The sequence below is a fragment of the Solanum verrucosum genome, unplaced genomic scaffold (genome assembly GCF_900185275.1).
Source record: "Solanum verrucosum unplaced genomic scaffold, falcon-dt-bn FXZP01000094.1, whole genome shotgun sequence".
NCBI lineage: Eukaryota > Viridiplantae > Streptophyta > Magnoliopsida > Solanales > Solanaceae > Solanum > Solanum verrucosum.
In genome coordinates, this window is record NW_026019970.1 from 3,420,092 (window position 1) to 3,440,011 (window position 19,920).

General features: G+C 36.2%; 1 pseudogene; it reads right to left on the minus strand.

Annotated features, from left to right (window-relative positions):
- Positions 1–277: 277 nt before the first annotated feature.
- Positions 278–18,479, minus strand: LOC125817167 (uncharacterized; annotated as a pseudogene).
- Between the last annotated feature and the right edge of the window lie 1,441 nt (positions 18,480–19,920).

Consider the following 19,920-nt stretch of genomic DNA (forward strand, 5'->3'; position numbering starts at 1 on the left):
TGCCTCTCTATGACTTGCCCGAACATCTTCAAGCGCTCCTTTCACAGTTAGGATGGGCGCGTTTGATGGGTTCAAGCTTTCCGACCTCCTTTCCACCCCTGAAGGCATCATTTTTGTCAAGTCAACAACATTCGCCGAATTTTCTATACCAGTTCCAACCTTAAGGATGGGCTTGTATGGGACTGCAACTTTTTCCCAACCATTCATCATTTCTAACATGTTTGTTTCAGTATGCCTGTGCAATGGATTTTGATTGATATTTGGTCCATTTGGTCTTTCAACTATAATTCGATGAGTATCGATCAAATCTTGAATTGCCTTTTTCAAGTACCAACACCTCTCTATATTGTGCCCTGGGGCATTAGAACAATAAGCGCAGTGTTGAGAATAATCTAGATTTCTTGGGGGAGGATTTGACATCTTTCTTTCAATAGTACTCAAAACATTCAACTTCCTTAATTTTTGAAACAAGCTAGCATATGATTCTCCAATAGGGGTGAATTCATCCTTAGCTCCCTTTCCCTTCTTGTATTCTTTTCTGGGATGAAAAGGAAGTCTAACAGTATTTTGGTGAATTTGTGGGGGTGGTGGATGATTTCGAGGAATTGGGGCACGCCATTGTGGATAAGAAGAGGGGACAATTGGTTGTGCACTGAAAACGGGATATGGAGAGTATGTGATGGGATATTGTAGAGTTTGGGGAGGAAAATAGTGTTGCGGGGGATTATCTTGGACATAGGTCTAAGGAACTGATACAATCGTAGCTACATCCTCCCTTCTCTTCTTCCCTCCAATATTTCCAAAACCATTTTGAAGCACTTGCGTTATGGCTTTTAAGGCAGCTTGGCTTACAATCTTTCCAGACTTGATGCCATTTTCCACCATTTCCCTAACCTTAATAACTTCAGCGAATGTCTTCCCGACGGCAGAAAGCAAGTAGTGAAAGTAATTAGGTTCTTGCGCTTGGAGAAAAACGTCAATCATCTCTGACTCCTTCATTGGTGGTTTAACCCTAGCAGCTTGCTCCCTCCATCTAACGGCATATTCGAGAAAATTTTCTGTGGTCTTTTTCCTCGTGTTGGCTAATGAGGAGCGATCTGGCACAATGTCAATATTGTATTGGAATTATTGCACAAAACATCGAGCAAAATCATCCCATGTATGTCAGTTGGCAATATCCTTATCTATGAACCATTCGGATGTAATTCCCACTAGGTTTTCCCCAAAATAGGCCATAAGCAACTCTTCTTTGCCCTCTGCACCCCTCAATTGATTGCAATATCTCTTCAAATGAGCTATGGGGTCTCCGTGACCATCGTATTTCTCAAACTTTGGAGTTTTAAAACCAACAGGCAAATGGATGTGGGGAAATATGCACAAATCGCTGAATAAGATGCCTTTATGGCTTCCTAGTCCCTGCATGTCTCTTATGCTCTGTTCCAAACTCTTCATTTTCTTAGCCATCTCTTCATGTTCCTCATTCTTAACCGTCTTTTCAACTTCGATAGGGGAACTATATTGATGAATATGGGGATACGAGCTTGGAATTTTAATTGCCTCTTCAAGGGTGTAATCATGATCATGATGAACTTTGGACGGAGGATCATTGTTGGGCATCATTGTTGGTTGTGGAATGATATTAGTCGGCACAGTTGGCATAAAAAGTGGATTACTCATCATAGGGGTACTCAAAGGGCGCACCGTAGAAGTTCCAGCGACGTTGGATGTGTAAGCATAAAGGCCAAATTCAGGTGGATAAATGGGATCATTTGTCGACACTTAGATAGAGGGCGACATGTTTGTATTTAGATAGTCGCGTATTGAAGAAGGCAGAGCTTGTCCACTCGTCCAAGCTTTGTACATATCTACCATTTGTTGTCTTAATGCCCTTACCTCTTCTATTGACACTGTTTCTTGTGAAGTCATCTGGTTTCGGACCTCATCATTGTTAGACTCGTTCCCATCTTTGTGGGCCATTTTCTTCTTCCCTTTCAACCTTGTATTGTAGGGATGTGATGTCAGCTTAACCACAAATCAATCACCTTTAAGCTAATATGTCTTTCTCTCTCTGAATGAAGTAGCAAACATATTAGTGTTAAGGAATCGTGCATATTGCATCCACATATATACTTCTAATATGGAAGACATTATGTTTCATCCCGACTTATCTAGGCGTTTTCTCCTCCTTAGTTATTCTTGTTAAAAAGGTTTGATCGAACCCATCGGGTTGCCTACGTATCATGTTAGTGCATGAATCAGATCTTTGCGTAGTTCGAGAATATACATTAACCCTTTCTTTTTTTTCTTTTTTTTAAATTATATATTTTTTATAGTTGTTATAGATATATACATATATATATATATTTATTCATTTATACTAATGAAAAAATGAAACCAGACATAAACATAACTTAACATATCATTTCAATGTTTGGAACATAAGTAGGAAAACAATGAGAAAATCGCCAAACAAAAGTCAATATCTTAAACAGACACGACCTAAACAAAGCGTAGAAATGTAGAATGAAATAAAGCAGGACTTAAACTAAAGAAAATGACACTAATGAAACAAATGTTTGTATCAACCCTCATATCCCAAAGACATAAATGTCATGCTTGCATCTCCATCTGCTCACTCATGGAGATGGTGGTCTTACACGACCTCCTACACTCTGATATATATCTTGCACCGAAGTCATAATGTACTCAGCAAATTCAGGTACTTCAGCCAGAAATTGTTCATGGTTCATCTCTTGATAGTCTAAACCTATTTGAGCAGTGCGATCAGCCAAACGACGGACTTTTGATTGAAGTGAATTGCAAGTCTGATTCCATACTCAAATCTGTTGATCACGGGAGGCCACCATTTCTCTAGCACGTCTTTATTGAGTTGAGACTGACTTTATTTCCTCTCAAAGTCTTCCCCTTTCACGGATCCACTGAGCTCTCTCTTGATCAAAATTTGTCTGACTTTTCTGATCACATGTCCTCAATTGTTGTTGTCGAGATACCGCAAGTTCCGCAACTTGTGCTCCCCTAATTGTTGCCAGATCAACTTGTCCTTGGAGCAAGGTTTCTCTCTGAGTTGCCTTGGCTCCTTCCTCTTCTAACACTGCTTGTTGTTGGGTTAGAGCGGCTCTAGCGAGCTCTAAATTTGCTCTTAACTCCTGATTTTCAGCAAGGTAATCACGCATAGCCGACTCGATTTTTATTTTCATCTCAGCCTCTTGGTCTATTGGTTCTTTTACAGATCTCTCCGGCCTAACTTGTAATCGAGGTTGTTGCTTAAGCCAATTGGAGTATTCCGGGTGAGTTTCTCTTGTGTATCGTTCTTTAACCATCGTTCCAATTCCCATGACTAAACAACCATCCCAAATTTTTTGGGCAAATCCTTCGGGAAGGGGAACCTTTGGTCCAACTTCGAACACAAAATCTTTCATATCTTTTGTGATAGGTAGAACTTGACGCCTGCCTAGCTGACGTAAAACCCGAAGCGGTACGTATGGTTGCACACCCCTAATACCCATCAATGATAAAAAAGGGCGAACAGACGACATGTGTATGACTTCTACCCAAGGGAACCAGGGATAATTTCAAGTGATCTTATCTTCCGTTAGCGAGTGAAAATGTTCAACCCATGCATTTACCCCTTCCGGACACCTGTATTTCTCCACCCTTTTGGAATGACTTGTAATGTAATCGCTTCGATCCTGAATGACCCTCGCCACTGTAAGAGGTCGGTAAATATGTTCTACTCTCAATAGTTGAAGCAATATGTTGCATCCCTCGAAAAAATGTTTCCCTTTCTGGCAGACAGTCAGAGCACGGTAGATATCAACCAAAATCATGGGGACGATGGTATAATTCTTTTTCTCAATTAATACATTCACTACCCTGGTCAAAAGGATGTTAATCTTTCCGTCTCTCCTTGGAAAAACCATTGTTCCTAAAAAAGCTACCATAAAAGCAAAACGTCTATGCTCTTTCCATGTTTCAAAACTTCCCTTGTTGTTGAGTGTCCTTCTAAATTTCTTGAATCCGTCCTCCCTTCCATACTTATCATACAAAAACTGTAATGAGATCCAACCTTTGTCTAATGATTTTTCCTTGACTTTGCAAATGTTCAAGTGTTGAAAAAATTTGTTAATGGATATGCCCCTTGGGGCTATAAGCCTCTGATGATGTAACCTCACTCCAAACCCGGTAAAGCCAGCTATTTCCTCCAAGGTTAGGGTCATTTCAAAATTTGAGAAACGAAAAACATTGTTGGTGGGATCCAAAAGGATAACAGTGCTTCGATCACATCTCTCTTAGGTTCCACTTGCATGATTCTAGTCAAGAAACCCAAATATTTGAATATTATGCCTTGTTCTATCAACCCCATGTCATTCCACCATGCCCACAACTGCAAGGGAGTACAATCTACAACCTGAAGTGGTACATTCGAATCTCTTTTCCTTTTCTGACACTTTCCAAGACCGGGATGAACCATGTTGCGCCTCTGGAAAAAGATGTAGGGTCAAGAAACGGTCATATTTACGATACTTAATTTATGGACCTCTTATATTTGGGAAAGGGAAAAAAGACGTGTTAAAACTTATATAAAATGACACAAAGTATTTTTCAAATAAAGACTTTAAGAAAAGGAAAAATAAGCAACTTGTATTTATAAAGTGAATACATTTTGAATGTTTGTCATTTGAAAAATCAGACTTAGAGCAATGTGGCCAATAAATATCTAATTTATTTGAAAATTTCTTTTAATAAAGAACTTATATTTCCTTAAGCAAGTGTTTATTCTATAAGTCTGATTGAAAACATTTTCTAGTAAATGCACCTTTAAAATCAAGGTTTAAATATTAAGTTCAACTAAATCTATTATTATAAGTGACTATCATGAATTTTAATTACTATTACTTATAAATAGATCAATGAAACGATGAAGATGACACACTCTTAATAGGACTAATTAAAACTCCGAGCCAATATAGCGGGTGATATATATATGGCTTATCAAAGAATTTTTGTGTAAAAATAATTAAAAAATAAAAATTTTGAATTTGACTTTGCCAAAAACTATTGGACATTCTAACCCATTATTAGGGATATATTGGTAGACACGCTTATATATTGTAGGGTACTTTTATTTTGAGAAACAAATAGCTACCCTTTTTTACTATTAAAAAATAATCATAATATATATGGATATTAAAGAATTTATTTTAGAGGAAACCTAAAGCCGGTCAACAATCGAGGTCTTCCACATAATTTTTTACAAATAACACATAAAATGCACATGTTGGTCAAGAAGAAGGTCTCATGTCCTAGACGGACCCAATCCTTGTGTCGAGTCCCACTAAGTCAAATGCAAATTATACAAATAAGCGGAGCCTACTAGGGATACGCAGGTCTATGTTTCAATTTTACTAGGTTCGATCCTAAAGGAGATAGATATCTAGACTGACTTACTCAAGTGGAACTCGAGCTAGGGAGGGGCAACTTATCAATAGCAGCGCTATTCCGACTTCATTGCTGGTCCAACCCTGCCTAACATGTGTGACTAAAATCCTTCACGGGGTGTCTAGACACTCCAGCTTTATCTCAAAAGAGGATGAGATGCATAACTGCATTCCCTACTACCTTATTTTTAGAGACTTAGATGGCGCGCGAGAAGACAATTATTTACAATTCAACAATATTAAAGCGATAAATGAGCAGAAAGTAACACATTAGGTCATCAAAACAACATATCCAATGAAATAATATAATAAAATCAAGTAAAGTCAATACAATAAAGCTCAAATTCTGGTTATTCCCCAACAGAGTCGCCAGAGATGTCACACCCTTTTTTCGCACGGACTGTGGGATAGGGTTTTTTCATTTTAAGTGACGTTATTGATTAAGAGATTATTTTATTATTTCAGAGTCGCCACTTGGAATTGAGTTATGGTGTTCCAAGTCATCTTTTATTTAATCCCTAATCAAAAGGAAATGACTCTTTATTTTGGTCTGCGAATCAGAAATTCAGGTAAGGAATTTTGTTGACCAAGGGGAAGGTATTAGGCATCCCCGAGTCCCGAGGTTCTAGCACGGTCGCTTTTATTGACTTATACCTACTTTTAATTATTTGTGGACATATTTTATATGCTATAGTTTCGCTCATATTTTTATTGTTGAACTTTCATTTGGTCTTGACCTAGATGCGTAACCGCATTCTTGGTCTTGACATTTAGAGACATAACTGTCTTCTTTGCATCGCACTTAATAATCTTATTTTTTATAAGTCTCTACTTAAAATTAATAAAAGTTAATTATTAAAATAATTTGGCCAAGGTGCGTAACCGCATCCTTGAGTTTCTTAAGTATCTCAAAAAGATATAGAATCACATTTTTAATTGAGATGAAAATTAATTATTATTATTACATGAACTAACAAAATTAAAAATAATAAAATAAAAAATAAAATATATATATATTGTTTATACATAATGAGTTATTCTTATAATAGTTATCAATATACTACATTAAAAATATTTCCTTAATATTAGAATAAATAGTTTCAACATTCTAAAGATCTTCATTGTTTAATGATATGTTCATAATTAAATACAATAATTATTAGAATAATTTGGTAAAGGTGTATCACTACACCCTTAAATTTCTTTAAAATGTTTCAAAAAAGATGTGTAACCACATTCTTAGTTGAAATTGTTATTACGTGTCTAAATTTGTCTATATTATGACTATGGACATTTATTATGTAAGAGACATCCATATATTCTTAAGCAGAGGTACATATACGATAAACACTAAATCAGTAAAGGATAATATCCTAACTAGATTTCTTTTATGAACAAATTCAACACTAAAATAAAACAAAAATTAAAACGTATGTCAAAGACATAGTATGCCATCATAAATATCCTAATTATATTTTTTATGAACAAATTCAACGCTAAAATAAAACAAAATTAAAACATGCGTCAAAGACATAGTATGTCATCATAACCCACAAAATAACATAAACCAAAATACAGCTAATGCAAGTCAACATTAATTATACCATTTACTAATGATAATACTCTACTAGAAATAAATTCATACTAATCCACATAAACAAACTCATATGTATACGTACCAGAGAACAATTAACATAAAAATTCGATATAAATCTTATCAAAACCTCAACTATTTTATAGAAGTATCATATAAACTCCACACATCTAACAAAACAAAGGGTAAATATCAGACCTTTAAGCATACAATAAATAATTATGATATTATATAAATTTTATTCTAATTTTAATGATATAACATGTTTAAACATATTTAAATATTATAACATTCAAGAATATTAGTGAGTTACATACATATTAAATCTGATAACTTCAATATATGGGAACAAAGTCTTGCACAATAATGACATAAAATTATACAAAATAAAATACAAATAAATGTTACCTCTCGTGAAAATTAGTTAACGAGAAGAAAGGACCAATAATCAGGAGCCACAAACTTGAAACCGCGAAAACAGATTTCCAGATTTTCAATCACAATGTGAAAAAGTACGATGTATATATTGCATTTTTTTTCGATTAATGCCTCTTCCTGTGTGTTGTGTTTTATCTGTGTGTCCTTTTTCTCTACGTATGTGTCATATATATATAGGATAGGTTTTTTTACAGATTTGTAGTAGTAGTTTAGTGGGTATAGGAGTGGGTAGTGGGTTGTTTAGTTGAGGAGAACGTGAGGGAGTGGGAGTGTGTGGGGGGTAGGTTAGTTAGATTATTTAGGTTATTTTTTATTTTTTTAGTTTTAGTTTTATTCTACTTTTAAAAGAATAAATATTAACTATAGATAGTAAATTATAATAACATACCAACTAATTATTTAAAATTAATAAAATATAAGAAAAAGTCAAACATCTATAAACAAAAAATAATTAAATAATACTAGCTTATTTATAAAAAATTAATTTTAAAATAATATAGATTTTTGTAATCTTTCATTTCTTTTTAAACAATTGAAAAATAAAACTTACCTTCAAAAGTGATTCTATTTTTGTTATTTTCAAATCTTTTAAAATAAACTTAATAAAATAAGAGAAAAGTCAAAATATTTAATTTATATTTATCAAAATATTTCAGCTCTAAAAATGGTGTAAAATTTTAAGTTCGGTCAAAAATATGTGTCTACAACAATGTCTCTAAGTCCGTCGCTTTTTCTAAATATAGTTGACCAACATTTTGACCAAAAAGCAACGGACTAAGAGACACTGTCCGTCACTTTTTAAAAATAGTTGACTAGATATTTTACCCAAAAAGCGACGGACTAAGAGATGCCGTCCGTCGCTTTTTTAAAAACTAATTAATAAAATAAAATAAAATAAATTAAAAACGACGAACAACGTGGTTATTTTTTAATTTATGTATTATTATTTTTAATAAAAAGCGACATACGGTGTCTCTATATATATTAAATAAATAATTATTAATTATATATATATTTAGCACCAAATCCGTGAAAAAAAGCGACGGACTAAGAGATGTCATCCGTCGCTTTTTGTAAAATAATTTTAAAAATAATTATTTTTATTAAAAAGTGACGGACTGTGTGGCAAAAGGCGTCGCTTTTTGGAGCGACACCGTCCATCGCTATTCTGTCTGTTGTTCTTAAGCAGTTTTTTAGTAGTGAAAACTGAACTATGATCCATGGACAACATAGTGAAATTAAACACTGGTAGCAAATTGAAATAAATGGGGGCACTTAACATAGAGGAAACATCTCAACACTAAACGAAGTCACAAAGTTTGAATTGAAAGAGCATTTGAATTAGTTAATCAACTACATTACTGATTCTTAACCATTAGTCAATCAAATGCTCTAAAACCTAACATCTCAGGACTTTACACAATTTTAAAAAAATAAAGAAATCAAATAGTCGCCAAATTTGGAATCAGAATAGATACGAGAGTAATAAGTATTATCTTATGGAGGGCAGAGAACTGAGACAACAAGTTGATAACGTTCCTACGACCACTGACCGCCACCAGCAGATGAACAAAAGAACTTGAAAGAAAATCGAAAATCCGAGGCTCAAACCTTTGTGGGTTCGATTTCAGAGAATACTATTCTCCGACCTTCAAATTTCAATCTTATGTCCGTGTAAATGACACCAATACCATGCATTTATAGAAAAAATAAAGATTTGAATTCAAATAGACATTTGAGAGGGAGATGAGAGATTGATTGGAGAGAATGGAAGGAAAAACAAGCAAGAGGAGAACCTACCTCTTGATCCGGATTCGATGCGATAGCTCTTGATCCGCATCAGATTTGGGTGAGATTTCTCACAGCCAAAATCAACAAATTTTGTTCTGAGGTCTGTAATCTTTGAAAATAGGGAGAGAAACTGACAGGGGTGATGGGCAGACAAAGAACTAGGGTTCTTCTCTTGACTTTTGCGTCTTTGGGAAGAAGAAAGGGGTGAGAGGCGTGCGTGACTGCTGAAAAAGGAGAAAGAGAGTGTGAGAGCGTGAGAATTGGATATATGCATAGATGTTTGTATATGTAAATATATGTATATGTGTGTAGGGGCTAAAGAACAAAGGGATGAGCCTTTTTTATTTAAAATTTGACCACTTTAATTGTTGTTCTAATCAAATTAAATTTAGATATAGCCAAATTGAGTGAAATAACTAATTCGGCCAAAATTAAAATAAGATGAATAATTATCGATTAATTATTTGGGCTTCTTAATTTAAACAAGACAAAATAATTATCAAGACTTATTCATTACTTAAAATAGAGAACTAATTATACAAAATTATAAAAATCACTAATTCAAAGAAATAAAAGCGTAATTATGCAAAACATTATTTTTAGGCTATTTATTAAATATTTATATAAAAGATGAGAATTATATAAATCAACATGTAAAATTATATAATTATTTCTGAAAAATACTAACCAAAACTAATTAGAAAGAGATTTTAAAATATATATATATTTTTTAGGATTTTTCAAAGACGATTAATTCAAATTGTTTGAAATTGAAGAAGCTCGATAGTTAACTCGAATTGCATAGGGTCAAAATTGGGTATCAACAACTACCCCATTCTATGCGTAGGGTCGATGAAAGAGAACCTGGCCAAAGAAGATTGACGAATTCAATTTTGACTGAACCCACTTTCATCTCTTTAAAAGAAAGGTTCCATATGGATTTTTGAGAAATTATGGCCGGACCCTAACATTGAGTTTCCTACATATCTCAAGTTACATGAGAATTCTGGCCACTTGTAGTTTGATACGCTTGATTTGACACACGATTATGAAAGAATTTGAAACCTATCCCGATATCAAATTATGAAGAGACCGAAATGCTTGGGAATAAGATTTAAGAGAGAATGTTGGAATACAACCGAGTTTTCAACATTGAGCCCTCCTACATATCCTTCAAGTCAAGGAATCAAGTTTTTTGTTGTTTGACTCGATCGATTGAAAAGGAAATCTATTATGCAAGATATCCTTTGGTTCTGGAGGAATGACAAGTAAGACGAGTATGAAAAAGAGGCTTGCAACCTCTTAGACATGAATGTGGTACACTTCACACCCATAATTAAGAACTTACACGAACATACTTTCCAAAGCTCTTCGTGTATTGTGTCTCATATTGATTTTCCTCCAATGAGAGTGAAAAGTTTTTCGGATGCGAAATTGAAACCGATAAACCCAAAGAAAAACTCACATGCCTTCTGATAGGGGTGTGGTTTGATTGTGGTGGAAGTTGCTCCTCAGCTCGCGTACTAAGAGTTTGATACCCCTCTTCAAACTATGTCCCAGTTCGCTGCTAAGAAAAGTTCCATGTGGTGTTGCGTCCTTTTTGTTGACGTCTGCACCTGTGGTTTAATTGAGAATGCATCCTCTTGGATGTTCTCGATAAAGAGTTGGTATGCCAACCTCCTCCAATTTTGATGTATAGTAAACGAGGCACCTATCCAAAGTTTAATGTGATTTATTATATACTTCTCAAACTTCAGCCTCGTCCAGTGTTGGCACGATATATGATGACTTAATATGTTGTTATATGTTTACGGCCCTTTCGACAATAATATCGCCTCTTTTGGCAAATAAATAGATGACCCTCTCGGTAATGGTATAATAACCTTTATTAATATAATGTTGATGGCTCTCTCGGCAATGATATTACCACCTTTGGTAATAAAATGTTGATTGCCCTCTTGGCAATGATATTATCACCTTTGATAATATAATATGGACTGCCCTCTCGGCAATGATATTACCATCTTTGATAATATGAAATGGATGACCCTCTCGGCAATGATATTACCACCTTTGGTAACATAATGTTGATGTCCCTGTCGGCAATGATATTATCACGTCTGACAATATAATATGGATTGCCCTCTTGGCAATGACAATATCGCCTCCGATAATATAATATGGAATGGCCTTTCGGCAATGCACATCACTGTATCTGGTATAGATGTGACTTACAAATATCCTTCAACGTTATCCTCTTCCGACTTTGACGTAGAGGAAACGAGGCACATGTCCACAGTTTGATGTGATTTATAATATACTTCTCAAACTTCAGCCTCGTCTAGTGTTGACACGGTATATGATGACTTGATATGTTGTTATATGTTAGTGGCCCTTTCGGCAATAATATTGCCTCTTTCGGCAAATAAAAGGATGACCCTCTCGGTAGTTATATAATAACCTTTATTAATATAATGTTGATGGCTCTCTCGGCAATGATGTTACCATCTTTGATAATATGCAATGGATGGCCCTCTCGACAATGATATTACCACCTTTGGTAATAAAATGTTGATGGCCTTCTTGACAATGATATTATCACCTTTGATAATATAATATGGATGGTCGTCTCGGCAATGATGTTACCATCTTTGATAATATGAAATGGATGACCCTCTCGGCAATGATATTACCACATTTGGTAACATAATGTTGATGGCCCTCTCGGCAATGATATTATTACATCTGACAATATAATATGGATGGCCCTCTTGGCAATGATAGTATCACCCCCGATAATGTAACATTGAATGGCCTTTCGGCAATGCACATCACTGTATCTAGTATTGATGTGACTTACAAATATCCTTCAACGTTAGCCTCTTCCGACTTTAACGTGATAATGAATATTTTCGGCAAGTTGCACTTCAAATTCTCTCCGATATTTGATGTGTCTTACGTGTCCCCTTCAGACGTCTTTGATGCTGGAATCTACAATATGACGTTATTATAGTCATTTGTACATCTTAAAGTGCCATCCTCTCGATGCTTTCACCTACTTTTTCTTTGACCACTTGTATCTTCGTTGTGGCTCCTATTTTTGTTGAGAAATATGTATAAGGCATTGTTATTCTCAATACCAAGTTAACTACTTTTATTGCAGGAATATCAATGATTTTTCCTGCATAAAGAAAATGTCAGTCTTAGGAGATTTTGCTCTTCTGACTTTCCCATATTTGTCGAACATGATAATCTCTTTATATTCTTGCAAACTTACATCCACAAAAATTTATTAGTTTTAAATGAACTAATCAGAGTGGACTTCTTTGATTGCTTGCTCTTCCTCTTGATATCTTTGGTTGAGTGCTTCTAGCTTCCTGCTTCTTGATAGACATAAGATAGATCTATATTTTAGACCAAATATTTGATACATGTATAAAGTTGTAAGAAAAATAGATTTTTGAAAAGTAATTTGATGAAGGTCACTGCCAAGTGTCATGTCACATTAAAGCTTAAGTGAACACTTCAATTCAAGTTTCGATATATCCAATCTAAAATTCCTTTTAAGCTGGGGAAATCAGAAGATAATTAAAGTTTGACTTTGAATTTCTGAGAGATTGGGGTTCATGTGCTTCTGATCACGTTGGAGATTACTTGTTGTTAACTTTGAACTTATGACAGTACTTGATAGAATTTTTGAGATCTTCTCAAAAATTCTGCCCCAGTGAAATGTCTTGGAATTTCTCAAGTTTTAGGTAGGAAGACTTGCGGAATTTTTGAGATCTTCTCAAAAAATTTGTCCCAGTTGCCTTTTGTTAATGCATGCTCAATCTTGTCTTGCTGACGAAGGATCTTTAGAATATTTGAGCTCATCTCAAAAATTCTACCCTAGTTTCCATTATTAAGGGAAATGGAAATTTTATGGGGTGTAGACCGAGCTGTTGTGGCGCCTACGTATTCCGTTGAGGCATGAATCATGTAAAACGGAGTTCCCTTTTTGGGAATAAAAGAAATAGGATATTTTAATAATAAAATGACTGAGGCTGACATAGACCGCCTATGTATCTCATTTTTGAGAATTCAGGTCAGACGTAGTTCAATACAAGGATAGAAGAACTTGACATAAGCAATTACAAGCAAATGATACGATTACAGGGAAAGTGATGAGAGAAAAACTAATCTTCAGATGTAGTATCTCTTGACAACATCTGAGTTGATTGGTTTTGGCCACTCTTGGTCATCCATCTCTGATAGGATCAAGGCACCTCCAGATAACACTTTACGAACCATGTATGGTCCTTGCCAATTGGGTGCAAATTTTTCCTTATACTCATCTTGATGGGGGAAAATGCGTTTGAGGACCAATTGTCCTTCTTCAAATGTTCGAGATCTCACTTTTTTGTTAAAAGCACGAATCATTCTCTGTTGATATAATTGGTCATCCTCTTTGCATCAATTAAGGATAAATGTTCAATTCGATTACGAACCCAATCAACATTGCTCAGTTTGGCTTCCTGAATGACCTTCAATGAAGGTATTTCAACTTCAGCAGATATCACTGCTTCTGTCCCATATACTAGCAAGTATAGAGTTGCTCCAATTGATGTTCTAACGGTTGTTCGGTATCCCAACAAAGCATATTGTAACATCTCATGCCAACCTCTGTGATTATCAATAATCTTTCTCAAAATCTTTTTGATGTTCTTATTGGCAACTTCTACAACTCCATTCATTTGAGGACGATAAGCAGTCGAATTTTGGTGAGTAATCTTGAATTGCTCATATATCTCCTTCATTAAATGACTTTTGAGGTTTGCATCATTGTCTGTAATAATGGAATCAGGTAGTCCAAATCGACATATCAAGTTGTTACAGAATGAAATCAGCTACTACCTTCTTCGTCACATATTTATAAGAATTTGCTTCCACCCACTTGGTGAAGTAATCAATGGCAACCAAAATAAATTTATGTCCATTAGAGGCGACTGACTCAATTGGGCCAATGACATCCATGCCCCAGGCCACGAATGGCCAAGGCGATCCCATAGCATTAAGTTTGTGAGGGGGTACTCGGATCAAATCACCATGTAATTGACATTTATGACACTTTTGCACAAATCTACAATAATCATGCTCCATAGTCATCCAAAAATAACCAGCTTGAAGGATCTTCTTTGCCAAAGTAAGCATGTTCATATGAGGTCCACAGACTCCAGCATGTACCTCTTCCAGAAGTCTTGTAGCTTCGATGGAATCTACGCACCTGAGGAGTCCCAAATCTGGAGTCCTCCTATAAAGGATTTCCCCACTTGGAAAGAAATTGTTAGCCAATTGATGTATTGCCTTCTTTTGATTGGATGTCGCATCTTCTGGATAAATTCCAGTCTCTAGGTACTTCTTTATATCATAATACCAAGGCTTTTCGTTTGGTTCCGATTCGACATGCGAGCAATGAGCGGGTTGTTCCTTTAAATCTATCTCCAAATGATCAATGTAATTCTAAGAGGAGATAGGGGCAAGAGCATCGGCAAATTCATTTTGCAACCTTGGAGTGTGTATAAACTCTATCTTTCGAAATCTTTTGCACAATCTTTGCACCAATTGTACATATGATACAATCTTTGGAATCTTCACGGTCCATTCCCCTTGAACCTGGTGAATTAACAAGTCTGAATCTCCAATTACCAGCAAACTCTTAGACATTCATGTCGATGGCTAACATTATGCCAAGAACCAAGCCTCGTACTCTGCCATATTATTGGTGCAATGAAATTGAAGTTTAGCCGCCACAAGGTAATGTTGACTAGATTTCGATATTAGAACCGCTCCAATTCCAGCTCCATTATAAGTCACCGCTCCATCAAAGAATACCCTCCAACCAGGGTATGACTCAGAAATGCTTTCTCCTATGAACAACACATCTTCATCAGGGAAGTATGTTTTGAGCGGTTCATATTCTTCATCGATTGAATTTTCTACAAGATGATCGGCTAATGCTTGTCCTTTTACCGTTTTTTGAGTAACATACACAATATCAAACTCGCTCAGAAGCATCTGCCATTTCGCCAATTTTCCAATCGGCATAGCTTTCTGAAAATATACGTCAATAGATCCATTTTGAAAATAAGATATATATGAAAACAAATAATGCCTCAGCTTTTGGGCGATCTAAGTCAAAGCACATCATGTTCTTTCCAATAGAGTGTACCGAGACTCATATGGAGGAAACTTCTTGGTAAGATAGTAGATCGCACATTTCTGCTTTCCAGCTTTATCATGCTGTCCTAATACACACGCGAATACATTCTCTGAGGACAAGTATAGTAACAATGGACTTCCTTCTCGCGGAGGTACCAATACTGGTGGATTTGCCAAATAATCTTTGATAGTATCGAAAGCTTTTTGACACTCTTTGGTCCACACCGTCAGTATATCTTTTTTCAACAACTTAAAGATAGGCTCACAAACTACTGTGGATTGAGCTATGAATCGACTGATGTAGTTCAATCTTCCTAGGAAACTCATAACTTCTTTCTTAGACTTCAGAGGCGGTAAATCCTGAATCGCCTTGACTTTGGTAGGATCAAGCTTAATGCCTCTTCTACTAACTATGAAACACAATAATTTACCAGCGGGTACTTCAAAAGCACATTTAGCAGGATTCAGCTTCAAGTTGTATTGACGCAACCGATCAAAAAACTTTCTCAAATGGGTCAAGTGATCTAAACTCTTGCAGGTCTTGATGATTACGTCATCCACATACACTTCAATTTCCTTATGGATCATATCATGGAAGATAGCTGCCATGGCTCTCATGTATGTGGCTCCAACATTCTTAAGACCAAATGGCATTACTCGGTAATGATAAACACCCCAAGGTGTAATGAAAGTTGTCTTTTCATCATTTTTTTCATCCATCAAAATCTGATGATAACCCACAAAGCAATTCACATATGATTGCATTTCATGCTTAGCACAATTGTTGATGAGAATGTGGATATTAAGTAATGGAAAATTGTCTTTGGGACTAGCTTTATTGAGATCTCTATAATCAACACATATTCTAATTTTACCATCTTTCTTAGGCACTGGAACAATATTGGCTAACCAAGTTGGATATTTAGTAACCTCCACAACTTTGGCTTGAATCTGTTTGGTAACTTCTTCTTTGATTCTCAAACTCAAATCTAGCTTGAACTTCTGAGTTTTCTGCTTTGCCGGACTGAAATCTGGATTAATCGGCAACTTGTAAGAAACAATATTTGTGCTCAATCCGGGCATATCATCATAGGACCAAGCAAATATGTCGATGTACTGCTTAAGCAAACTGATGAGAACTTCTTTCTGAGTTTCTGTGAGATGGACACAGATCCTGGTTTCTTTAACACTTTCTTCGTCTCCCAGGTTCACGGTCTTAGTCTCTTCTAAGTTTGGCTTCTCCTGATTCTCAAACTGTTTCAATTCTTCTGTGAGGTGTTCCAGAACCATGGTTTCTTTATCAGATTCCTCGAACTCATTCGCATCTATCTCATTTTGCTCACTCAGCTTATGACATGACATAATATTGGTAGGTTTTAAGTTATTTTTACTGAAATCATAAATAAGCCATGTCAGATAAAAAAATTAAAACAAATTAGTAAGTTGTGAATAAATAGATTTATGAAATAGAGGAGGCTTTCATTTAGATTAAAAGAAAGTACAAACATTGTCCATGACCATAGGCCAATCTGCATTTTGAAACATCACGAGGAAAATTAAAGCTTAAAGAGGTAAAACAACATAAATGGTGGGTCTTAGGCCTCATTCAGACTACCACCGATTTTAGAAATAAGCAAAATAGATATGTCTTTGTCTACCAAGACAAGTGAGGAACCAGGAGTTGTGTGGATGTCCAATTAGGCACTTGCTCTTTTGGTTTGGCATCTCGAATGCCAGATTTCTCGATCATCTCCTCAAGCACAGCATCAGATTCTTCAAAAAGATTCCTGATTCTCTTCCCGAGGCCAGCATTATTGGCATATTCTCGCACTGGAAAAGAATGGTACAAATAAAGTACCTATTTGGCTAATTCCCAATCAACCACCTTCTTACTCAAAGCTTTCATCTCATCGTTTGCTATTAGGATGTATCCCAGGACAAACGTTGAACCTTTTGTGAAAATTTGAATAGGCTCAGTGATACCTTGCAAATATTTTCCCAACCCAAAACCAGGTTCAAATCCACTTCTCAACATCAAAGTGGCTATCAACTTGTAAATGGAAGGCATAAGGAGATGTGAGGCCAAATCATCATCGATAGTATTCACTATCTCTACTACATAGAAGTCAGAACCTTTAGCCACATCGTCGATAATCGGGGCATAGTCATTCTAATGTCTTCCTTCACCATGAATGACTACTTCGTGATCGTTCCACACAAACTTCATCAACTGGTGGAGGGAAAAGGTCACATCCCCAGCCATATGAATCCAAGGTCTTCCGAGTAAAAGATTATAGCTAGTGGTGATGTCCATCACCTGGAACTCGACAATTAAATTTGCAGGTCCTACTTCAATACCCAGACTAACAGCGCCCAATATTTCTCTTTGACCCCCATCGAAAGCTCTCACATTGACTTGGTTCTGACGAATCTTTCCAAGATCAAAATTTAATTCCTTGAGAGTCGACAATGGGAAAATAAAGGCCAGATCCATCATCTATCAGAACACGATTCACAATATTGTCCTGACACTTGATTGTGATATGCAAGGCTTTGTTATGCATAACCCCTTCACAAGGGAACTCTTCATCACTAAAACTAACACGATGGCCTCTGATGACTTTGCTTACCATGGCTACGAGATTATCACTATTTGTACCCGCCAGTACATGAGTCTCATTCAAAGACTTTAACAAAGCATGCATGTGTTGCTGTGAACTCATCAATAATGCCCACAAAGAAATTTGAGCAGGTGTCTTCTCTAAATGTTTCATGATGGAATACTTTTTAGGCTGCATTCTTCGCCAAAACTCATCGGCTTCAGCTTCACTGATTGGCCTTTTCTGGTGGTCTCTCTTGTGGCCTCCTTGAGCCAATTCTTCTGGTGTATAACATCTACCAGATCTAGTCATACCATGGGCGGTAGCGGTCTCAATCATAAACTCTTTCTTGGTAAGGCATTCCTTTGGCACTGAAGTAAAATCTCGATGAGGTGCCATTATCACAAACTTTTTCTCAGTAAGGCCCTTCTTTGGCCCCAAAACAAAAGCTCAATGGGGTGTTATTATCACGAACTCGGGTTTCTTGATTATGCTTAGAGAGGCTACAACCTTCTCAAGACTGTCAAGATTTGATGGGACTATCGTCTTAGTAGCACTCCAATCCACTTCTATTTCAATCATATTAATATTATCTCCCCATGATTCAGTAGAGGATTACTATGCATATTAGGAGAGGCAATCTGAAGGGTGATCACCTTGTGATCAATTAAGTCTTGAATCGTATGCTTCAGGTTGATGCAATCTTCGATGGTATGTCCTGCACTATTGGAGTGGTATACATATATCTGATTAGCTCTAAAGAATTTAGAGTTTGTGTTGACAGGTTTAGGTTCGATGGGATGAAGCATGCCTACAACTTTCAATCTTTCGAACAACTTAGTTCGACTTTCAATGAGAGGAGTGAAAATTCTAGGAGGTTTCCTTTCAAAGTTTGGACGAGGAAGGTCATAGTTATTTTGTGGAGGTGGAGGTACCTGACAGTAATTTAAAGGATTTTGGCAGGGAGGTGTTGGTGTTTGGAATTTTGGGTATGGTGAGTTCGGTAATTTGATTATGGAGTCTGATATTTTGGAGGGGTATTTTGGTAATGTGAAGCTAGGAGATTAAGAGGTGGAGTTTGGAAATTTGGTTGGACATAGAAGATTAGGTAGGGATTTTTTGGAGCTGGGGGATAGACTTTGGAGGGTGAAGATTTTCTAGAGCTAAACTTGAACGACCTTTTTGTCCTTCCATCAGATGCATGAGAAATAAAGGACACGTCCTCTCTTTTCTTCCTCAATAGTCCCGAAGATCCAACATGGGCTGCCACACGGGCAATCTTTCCGGTCTTAAGACCATCTTCGATAGTCTAACCTACTTTGACTATCTCAGCAAATTTTTCTCCAATGAGCAACAACATTCTATCATAGTATTCTGGCTCTTGGATGCGCGCACAAATACTTCAGTGATCTCCTTTTCAGACATGGGAGGTTGAACTCTGGCAACCTTTTTTCTCCACCTGTATGCATATTCACGGTAGTTTTTGGTGGATTTTTTCCAAATCTTTTCCAAAGAGTATCAAATCTGGAACGATCTCTACATTATAAGCAAACATCTCAATAAAATCTTTAGCTAAAGCATTCCAACTAGGCCATTGTTTCATGTCTTGGGAGGCGAACTATTCCAAGGCCTCCCCGTTCAAACTTCGGCTGAAGAGCCGCATCAATAATGCTTCATTTTTCCCAACTCATACGAGTTGGTCACAATACGCCCTTAAATGAGCTAAGGGGTTCCCAATTCATCCAAAAGTGTCAAACTTTGGTACCTTAAAACCCTCAGGAAGGTCCAAGTTTGGATGGATACACAAGTTTTCGTAGTTTATCCCCAAACATCTGGAGCG